Source organism: Antedon mediterranea, chromosome 2 (genome assembly GCF_964355755.1).
Source record: "Antedon mediterranea chromosome 2, ecAntMedi1.1, whole genome shotgun sequence".
NCBI lineage: Eukaryota > Metazoa > Echinodermata > Crinoidea > Comatulida > Antedonidae > Antedon > Antedon mediterranea.
The window spans coordinates 20640515-20650672 of record NC_092671.1 but is presented as its reverse complement, the minus strand read 5'-3'; the positions used below and the strand labels follow the sequence as shown (position 1 = coordinate 20650672).

General features: G+C 34.4%; 1 long non-coding RNA gene across 1 annotated transcript; it reads right to left on the bottom strand.

Moving 5' to 3' along the window:
• Positions 1–407: 407 nt before the first annotated feature.
• LOC140039765 (uncharacterized) lies at positions 408–9766 on the bottom strand. Its single transcript, XR_011842579.1, has 3 exons — positions 9725–9766; positions 1802–1885; positions 408–431 (listed from the first exon to the last, which is right to left on the bottom strand). It is a non-coding gene; the product is annotated as an uncharacterized lncRNA (long non-coding RNA).
• Between the last annotated feature and the right edge of the window lie 392 nt (positions 9767–10158).

Sequence of the window (10158 nt, the reverse complement as noted above, 5' to 3'; positions counted from 1 at the left end):
TATGCCCCTCTAGGACAACTACCCCTCAGAACAACAACACCATCTAAACAACCGCACCTATATTATGACACCTACACCTTAGGTTATTATTATGATCTTGTAAACTTAAACTTCAAAACATAGAGAAAGAGATTGGTCTTAAATGAAAGCCTTTGAATCTTTTAATATACGTATTCGTCAGCAGTTATTTGACATTAAGCAAGAGAATCGATAACGCTCCAAATTATTAAAACGTATTCCAATCTTGAAACATAAAGGGGTGGGCTTATTTTATTCTTGCGTAAAAATGAAGATGCTGTACATCTAGGAACATACAGTTTACCTATATCGAAAATCAGATTTTAAAAAGTCATTTTCTATCAGCCCCCTAATATCGATAAAATTGGCCCGATTTCTTTTCTCTCTTCTCTTCTCTTCTTTTCTCCCCACTCCTATGAAAATAGGCAAATAAACGTTTTTAAAACCTAAAGAATAATAATTACTCTAGTAGCTAGATCAACTTTCGTATGCACTTTGAGGTCCAGAGAATTTGACTTCAGAAATTGGTTTAGGGTGGTCAAACAATCATTTTTGGCTTGGTTACACATTTTGAAAATGTGGCGAAAGGTCAAAAGGTCAGGGTGAAAGGTCATAAGACCAAACACCAATATGTCCTTAAATCTCAACAACCACTAGTCACAGCAAAGTAATTTTGGTCTCAAATTGATCAGAAGGTATACATTTATATTCAGTCTAATGGGACATTTTAGTCAAAAATGACCGGAAATGCCATTTCTGACCTTTGATGTATGTGTAAGTAGGTTTCGTAGTGTAGTGGTTGTCAAGTCTGCTTAACACGCAGAAGGAACCGGTTCGAGCCCTGGCGAAACCTATTTTTCTTTAACTTTATGGTGAAATAACTGTATACTGTGTCTGTATACAGCTTCTTTCGCTGTACCCCGAGTATTGCACATTCGTGCTTATTTGTTAATTAATTTGTTTAATTAAAAAGCCACAATGTGTGACACACACCACATGTAGTTATATGCGGCTTCTTGGCGTAGTGGTTATCACGTTTGCTTAACACGCAGAAGGTACCTGGTTCGAGCCCGGGCGAAACCTTTTTTTAAAACTTTATGGTGAAAAGTACTGTATACGCAATATGATAATTATACACAGTATATCTTATTTTTATTATTTTTTGAAATACTTATTTTGCGTAATCGGTAATCGGTAATGTGCTTATTACCATATTTATTTGTAATTTAAATGGATTAAAAAACTTTCTGTAACCCACATTTTTAGTGTAAGTAGGTTTCGTAGTGTAGTGGTTGTCAAGTCTGCTTAACACGCAGAAGGAACCGGTTCGAGCCCTGGCGAAACCTATTTTTCTTTAACTTTATGGTGAAATAACTGTATACTGTGTCTGTATACAGCTTCTTTCGCTGTACCCCGAGTATTGCACATTCGTGCTTATTTGTTAATTAATTTGTTTAATTAAGAAGCCACAATGTGTGACACACCACACAGCGTAAGGTAGTTATATGCGGCTTCTTGGCGTAGTGGTTATCACGTTTGCTTAACACGCAAAAGGTACCTGGTTCGAGCCCGGGCGAAACCTTTTTTTTTTTAATTTTATGGTGAAAAGTACTGTATACGTAATATGATAATTATACTCAGTATATCTTATTTTTATTATTTTTTTAAATAACTATTTTGTGTAATCGGTAATTATCACTTTTACACATGTTTCTTTTGCTTTGTGCTTATTACCATATTTATTCTGTAATGTAAATGGATTAAAAAACTTTGTGTAACCCACATTTTTAGTGCAAGAGGTTTCGTAGTGTAGTGGTTGTCAAGTCTGCTTAACAACACGCATAGTCCAGTAAAAATATGGTTGAACCTAGAAAAAATTGAAACAGAATTTTTTTTTTTTTATTTGGTTGATATGGTGAACATGAACATCATATCCAAAGTTTACCAAAATCGGACATCGGGAAGTGGGTTAATTAGCATAAATTCAAAATGGCCGCCATTTGCTATTTTAAAGCCCCATATCTCCTTAACGGTTGGATTTAGACCACCTATATGCATTACGAGTAGATATAAATGTGATATTAAACATTCTAACTGGCATATTTAAATTTCCATAGGACGTACCTATGACGTCATATGGTAGTTGTGACGTCATAAATTATGTTATAAATGTTTAAATGACATTATACTATGCGAACAATTTAGAAACTGCAGAAAAACAAGTTTCCTAACATTCTCCTTGTTGAAATGAACATAATTTCCAAAGTTTACCAAAATCGGACGTCAGGAACCCAGGTCATTGATAATGTCATCCCCTCTGAAGTTTATAAAATCATAGGTTCCTGACGTGATTCTAGCAGCACGTCTTTGTTGTTTCTTTGCAATATCAATATAACAATATGAGGTATTTCCCCATACTGTAATTCCATAATCAATACAACGTTCTATAGTAGTTTTGTACAGTATTTCAATTAGTGGTTTAGATAAAAAATTTAATCATTTTCCCCAACATTGTTAACTTGTTACCAACAGATTTGTTTATATTAAGTACATGTTTGTTCCAGCTTAGGTTATCATAGATTTGCAATCCAAGATATCGCACATTGTTAACTTGTTCTAAATTGATACCATTAATATTTATATTTAGAGTTGTTTAAATAGTTAACTTTGTTTCCTCTATTTTAATAATCATTACTTTTGTTTTATCAGCATTAATAGTAAGATGATTTTGTTTATACCATTCACTAATAGAGCTTACTATTTTTTGTAGATCATTATTTATATCATTAACTTTTTTCCCCTTAACATAATAGTATCATCAGCAAATACATTACATGTTCCAGTTTTCACAGACTGTGTGAAATATCATTTATAAAAAGAAGAAAAAGTAACTTTTTTATAAAAACTTCACTGCTGTGACAAGAATTGTTGTAATTTATGTGGTCTTAATGTATTATATTAGGTTATTGTCTTTTATATCAAATAATGTTTTTGAACACATTTACGGCCGCCATATTGTTTGGAATCACTTTTCAGTCTGTCTGGAGTACGCCCTCTAGCCTTCGGCTTACATCTCACTGCATTTTCCTCAAGTGTGCGCCGAACGCATAGTTGCCATTTCTGACATTATTATGCTAGCCGTGATTGTATTGTATTGTCGATCAGCTTTGCTCGATGGGCTACCCCCATGAAACATGGTTAAATAAAAACAATATGAATTATCAGTCTACAGGACCCATGGTTGGGTGGAGCTAATAATTTAGAAAAATAGAGTTTCCCGGAAATTGGACTTTGAAATGTGGAAAGAATATAAGTCTCAAGGAACAGCCCCTGCCTAACCTAAATTAACTTAACTCTCTAAATATTCAAAATAAAAGAAAAACATTTTATATTTATTTATAAAAAAAAGAAATCCGTAGAGTTTCGAACCCCAGCTAGTAGAGCTGAGAGAATCCAAACGATAGTTACTAAAGCACTACCCGTTATGCCACAATGTACACGAGTAATGAAAAGTGACAATTTTACGCGATTCATTATTACGTCATTCTAATCGTTACGTCATAAATTTGCATATCCATGACGTAATTTTGAGGAAATGAATCTAGTTTTAACACTGTTGAATGTTGATGTTGATCTTTACATTAGAAGATTATTCAAATCTTGTAAAAAAACAATTTCTCCGGGCAGGAACCTAGCAGATCCCCTCATTTAGTTTTAAAGTAATCTCGAAAAGAAAGTCCATCTGGAAAAGAAGCCCGCCCAAGAATACTAAAAAATGAAAGAGCACATTTGGCTTCAATTGGCCTTAGTGCTGAGGCGGGCAGAGCACACGATAACATCATTTTCTGTGGCTTTCGCCAACCGATTTTTGATGTTGTAAATGTTATGTTTAGCACAAAAATCAAAAATTTAACAGTGTGGCGTGTTGACCGCGCGAACGAATAACATAATTCCTACTACACCTGCACAAACTCATTTGCATAACAACGCCGACATACCAACGAGGAGATATAAATTCTTTTCTAAACACGTAACGAAGAGAGTTATAGTTCCTTTTTTTTCTGACATTAAATTGTTAGTCATTCGCCTATCCTAAATTAACTTGACTCGACTAAATATCTCTCTTTCAAAATAAAAGAAGAACATTTTATATTTATTTTTTTTTTTAAATCCGTAGAGGTTCGAACCCCAGCTGGTGGTAGAGCTGGGAGAATCCAAACGATAGTTACTAGAGCACTACCCGTTATGCCACAACGTACACGAGTAATGAAAGGTGACAATAGTATAGTCTTATCAAAAAATGTTCGAGTGAAATAAGTTATGTCTTTCATAAATTATTTAATTGGTCACTTCATTCGCATACTATTCCTGTGATATGGAAAAAGTCTTCAATAACACCACTCCCTAAACAACCTAAACCAAATATTAACAATGACTATAGACCCGTTGCCTTGACATCGATCATAATGAAGTTTCTAGAATCCATTGTTAAGCATTTTCTGCTAAATGAATGTAATGAGTTACTTGATCCGTGTCAGTTTGCGTATAAGAGTAAGAAAAGGGTTAGTGATGCAGTCTGAACTCTTCTTGACTCTGTTTATTCTGGTCTTGAGAGACCACGATCATATGTTCGCTCTATGTTCTTCGATTTCTCTTCAGCCTTTAATACTATCCAATCACATATTCTGCTCCGGAAACTCCGTGATATGAATATTAATTCACACATAATCTTGTGGATTGGTGATTTTCTATCAAACAGACCACAGGTGGTTAGGATAGGTGGACTTTCTTCTAGTACTCTTTTCACTAACACTGGTGTCCCTCAGGGATGTGTTCTTTCTCCTGTTCATTTCTCTCTTTACACAAATGACTTTAACATTGAAAGTAATTATGTTAGTGTAATATAATGTTGCGTTGTTGAGGTACTAATGAAGACTCTGACTCGCTTGACTGTCGTAACACATATATTGTTTATTCAGTATAATACTTCAGTACAATATACAACTATAAGTATAGATAAGGAACGGAGGATCAATGATGCTGTCGGTGAGGTGTGAAGTGTGTAGGTCTGCTTCTGGAGAAGTGGCTGTCCTGTAAGGTGTGTGCTCCGTGAGGTGGCTGTAAGGTGTGTGCTCCGTGAGGTGGCTGTGAGGTGTGTGCTCCGTGAGGTGGCTGTAAGGTGTGTCTGGGCTCTTCTGAAACTTGGGAGTATATTGGCTCAGTTCATTTGCATAATGTCATTACATCATTTATGGAGCTAATGATTGGTCCTAAGTTGGTCCAGGGGTGTTTAAGTGGGAATGATTGATCTTATCTGGGGAGGTTACAATGATGAATTGGCCCTGTCGAATCTCTGCTAAAAACTGTCAATATCTAATTGTTTTACGATGGGAACAGTCGCAAAGTTATTCTTTAGGGATTCTATTATAAACTAAATGGTCATTAAAACATCTGGACAAACTCTCCTCTGGACTTTCTGGGTCAAGTTTGTGAACCTATTTAAATTCTGATACAAAGGTCAATTTCTTAAATATAAAAGTATATCGTTATATTACATTAGTATAGTTAAGTATGCAGATGATTCTGTTGTTACGGGTATAATTCAGCATAACTGTGAAGATGAGTATAGAAATACACTTAAGTTGTTTGAGTCGTGGTGTAAGGAAAATTTTCTTATATTAAACGCGGATAAGACCAAAGAAAGTGTTATTGATAATATTGTATTAAACGACCAAAAGATAGAAACTGTAAAAGAACATAAATATTTAGGAACAACGGTAGATTGTGAATTAAATTGGAATGCAAATACTGTAAATATTGTTAAAAAATGTAATCAACGGCTGTACTTCTCAGAAAGCTGAACTCTTTCAGAGTGAATAATGATGTACTTTTTATGTTTCACCAGAGTGTTATTCTTAGTGTTGTAACTTTCAACTGTGTTGTTTGGTACAATAGTCTGAGTGCTAATGATAAAAAGAAACTTGACCGTACTATGAAAACTGCTAGTAAAATAATAGGAAGGAATGTCAATATTATCGACGCAGTTTACAGGCGCGATGTTATTAGCCAAGTTAAGAAAATAATGGAAGATAACTCACACCCATTGAATGATAAATATGTTGTTAATAAATCAGGTAGAATTCGTCCTTTAATGTGCAATACCACTCGATGTAGAAAATCATTTGTCCACAACTCTATCCATGTTTCCAACACAACATTCCAAAGATAGTTTGTTTACTTGTTTACTACTGTATATAGTTTTAATGTATTGTATTGATATTTTTAATGTTTTATATATTGTATGTGTTTTTAAGCCTCAACGAAAACCAATTTCATGTTCGCCTTGTTGTGTTCATGACAATAAAGATTTATCTTATCTTATCTTATCTTATATGCGCTTCATATTACGTCATTCTAATCGTTACGTCATAAATTTGCATATTCATGACGTACTTTTGAGGAAACGAATCTAGTTTTAACCTTACTATAAACCAGAGGGCCGGATAGCTCAGTCGGTAGAGCGTCGTGGAACACGATTATCGTGGGTTCAAACCCCATGCCGGTCGGTGGAAAAGAGTTAAAGCTATGCGACCTTCTGTGTTTGGGGTTCACAGATTCAAACGCACCCCCTTTCCACCACACATCATGAGGCAATAACATCAAAAGCATCTGATGTGTGGTACCCCCAAGGCTGTGAGAGAGCCTTACCGTGCTAGAAGCAAGGGAGCACACCATCATATTTTTGGTGGCTACCCGCCTCTTTCCGATATCGTAAATGTGTTGTTTCTCGCCCTCAATTTTAAGAACACCTAAGTTATGTCAGAAAATTAGGAACAAATAAATAGAAATGTGTAAAGATGCCGATGCCTGACTAGTGTATTCTCTCTATTTATTGAAATACATATGCATTATTGTAATAACTAATTTTCACATTTTCACTGATACAATGAATTAAATGATGAACAATAGCAGCCTGATGAACAAACCTGGCCATCCAACCAACCCATTGATTGCTAGCCCTATACAGATATTGAACAGTTGGTATGCCGTGCGATATAATGCAAATGAGTTGGTGCAGGTGTAGTGGGGACGATGGTATTGTTAGTCGTTGCGGTCAACACACCACGTTGAATGTTGATGTTGTTGATCTTTACATTAGAAGATTTTTCAAACAACCATGGTGGGGCTGGGTCCTGGAGACACTAATGTACATTTTTATTTCCTTTTCGGAACATGGTGGGCTAAGATACTGGAGGCAATAATAAATATATTAATTATTTCAATTGAAATTAAGTGCCATTTCCGGCCATCGAGCAGCTCTATTCCCCCCAATTTTCCAACCATGAGTTGAGGTCTTGAAGACATTAATATATTTTTATAATATTTCTAAACATATTTCAGCTAAAAAAATCAAAATTTGGTGACATTTGCAATTACCATTTTCGCACCTCTGATATTGGGTATTATATTAGTTATTACACACAAAACTAAAAATTGTAACGACATAGGATAACATTTTTAGCCCACTTTGTGTCAGTTGGGGTTTTACAGATGTTCTTTAATTAGGGCCACATTTTATTGGGGATTTGCCGTTATTTTTCCCAATCTGGCATTATTTGAGACAGGCTACGGCATAATTTAAATTTTATCGCTGGCAACACTGGCCGAATGGGAGCAGATAGCTCATAACAATTCCACTGCGCACTTTTTTAGTGAGCCAAGTTTATTTATTTATTTGTTGTTGACCCATTCACCTTGGATCAGTGCCACTTAAATACAACAGTAACAATTTCTTCTTTATCACATGTAGTTTCATTACAATCTTGTTAGAGCATAATACCTGTTTATCTTTTGTCATTTGACCCTTTAAGGATTTCCCAAAAATCTCTAGAAGAAGGTCCACATTTGTTGGCAATTTTAATATTTATTTATTTATTTATTTGGAATTACACCTTTAGATCGGTGGCACACTTAGCACAAAATAAAATATAACAATTAACAGAAAAGTAAAAAAAGGCAAAAGCAACTATCAACCCCTATCCTACCCCCCCCCCCCCCCTCCCCCTCCCCCCCCCCCCAATAAAATCACCTGACTAAACACAGGTTATTACGAAAAACCCACCAACCCCCTCCTCCCTCCCCCTTTTTTCAATTTACTTAATGTAGCAATGTAGATAACATAGTTATTGAGTCATGGAATTCAGTGAATCATTTCGAAATTTCCATGCTTGTTTTAAGTATCTTTTACAAAAACTATCCAAAATATTTTCACACTTTTCATCAATTAAATTATCTGAGTATCCCAAAATATATTTAAGTTTGTCATTTTCATGAGAAGTATAAAAAGTATCAAACATATCTTTGCTGCCATTTCTATACATATCCACATATAAATTAAATAATTCCTGATTATACGTATATTATTTAAAGCTGGACAATTAAGGATGAAATGATGGATGTCTTCGTCCGAATTTGTACCGCATAATTTACATTTTTTATTATTATCAATATTCCAATTTGCAGTTCTATCATTCAAAGGTAGAGTATTTGAACGAGCTTTAAATTTTAATGCAGCATCTTCAAAATTAGTTTTATCAATTAAGTAATTTTCAAGTCCAGGTTTTGATTTTAATGTTTCATAGATGTGGAGACTTGATTTATTTTGTAATTCAATTCTCCATTCATCTATCATTATATAGTTAAGTTTTCTTAAGATTTCAGAAATTGGAAAGTAGACTTCTTTATAATTTGAGAGAGTGGTGAAAATATTTTTGGATTCACAATTACACTTCAAGAGAATATCGTTTATACAAGATAGAAACTTATACCTTAAGTCTTTAAATTCACAATTAAGTTGTAGCATTCCAAAAAACATAATTTTTGGCCATCGATAGTTTTCCATCTTTATAATTATATGGAAGTATTTCATACGAAGAGCGTTATGAATCTCGTTAATTGGAGACCAACCAAGCTCTCCATATAAGGCGGCACAAGGTGTATTTCGAGGTGCTTTTAAGATATAACGCGCCATTTGGAGCTGGAGACGCTCTAGTTTATCTATATCTCTTCTACATAAAGAGCACCATATACTGAACAACCATAGTTGATAGATGGGAGAACTATCGATCTCCACAGAGTATCCCCATAATATACTCTGTTAAAGTTATCAAAGCTACTGATAATTGATTTAACGTACGCTATTAATCTTTGACCTTTTTTTTTATAACATTCTCAATTTGTATATGGTCATTTAATTTACGAGAAATATGTACACCGAGATATTTATATGATTCAGTTTCAGATATAAAGCCATTACCTAATTTCCATTGTCTTACTTTATCAACACGTTTACCAGTTATCAGTATATTTGACTTTTCAAAATTAAAGCATAATTTCCATTCCTTAGCAAAATTTCCTGCAAGGTCTAACATTCTTTTCATTTCCAGTTCTTTCATTGTTAGCTAATAATACAATATCATCAGCCCAAAAAAGGCTACCCATCCATGTATCATTTACTCTAATACCTAGGCTATATCCTTGGATCTTAACATTTTGGTAAACTCATTTATGTAAATGCTAAATAGAACAGGTGATAAAACGCACCCTTGTTTTACTCCTTGATCAATATCAAAAATATCTGTATCAATTATACAGAGGAGACTTTACCTTTAACATTAGCATAAAGCTTATCAATCATCCTCCATACCTTTCCTCTTATTCCTGTATTCCAAATTGATTTCATTAAGCCGTCTCTCCATACACTATCAAATAGATTTCATTACTTTAGCTTCAGTGATTTTTTTAAAATCAGTTTTTTTACATAAACACTTTTTTCTTGGTACGACTGCCATAAGATACGCGTGTGAGCATTATTAGGGTTTAATTTAACAAATTTCCTATGAATTCTGGCAGCTTCTCTTCGTTGTTCTGTAATTGCTTGTTTAATATAATTATCAAACCAATTTTTATGTTACTCGTAACATCTCCCTGCTCGTACTCGTGCAGCCGATATAATAGCTCTAGTAGTGTGGTCTGGTGGTTGAGTCTTTCTGGAGTACGCCCTCTAAACTTCGGTTTATTTACACCCAGTGATCTGTCATGTAATAGTTTTATATTGATTAAATCGGCTTTTTACCTCGC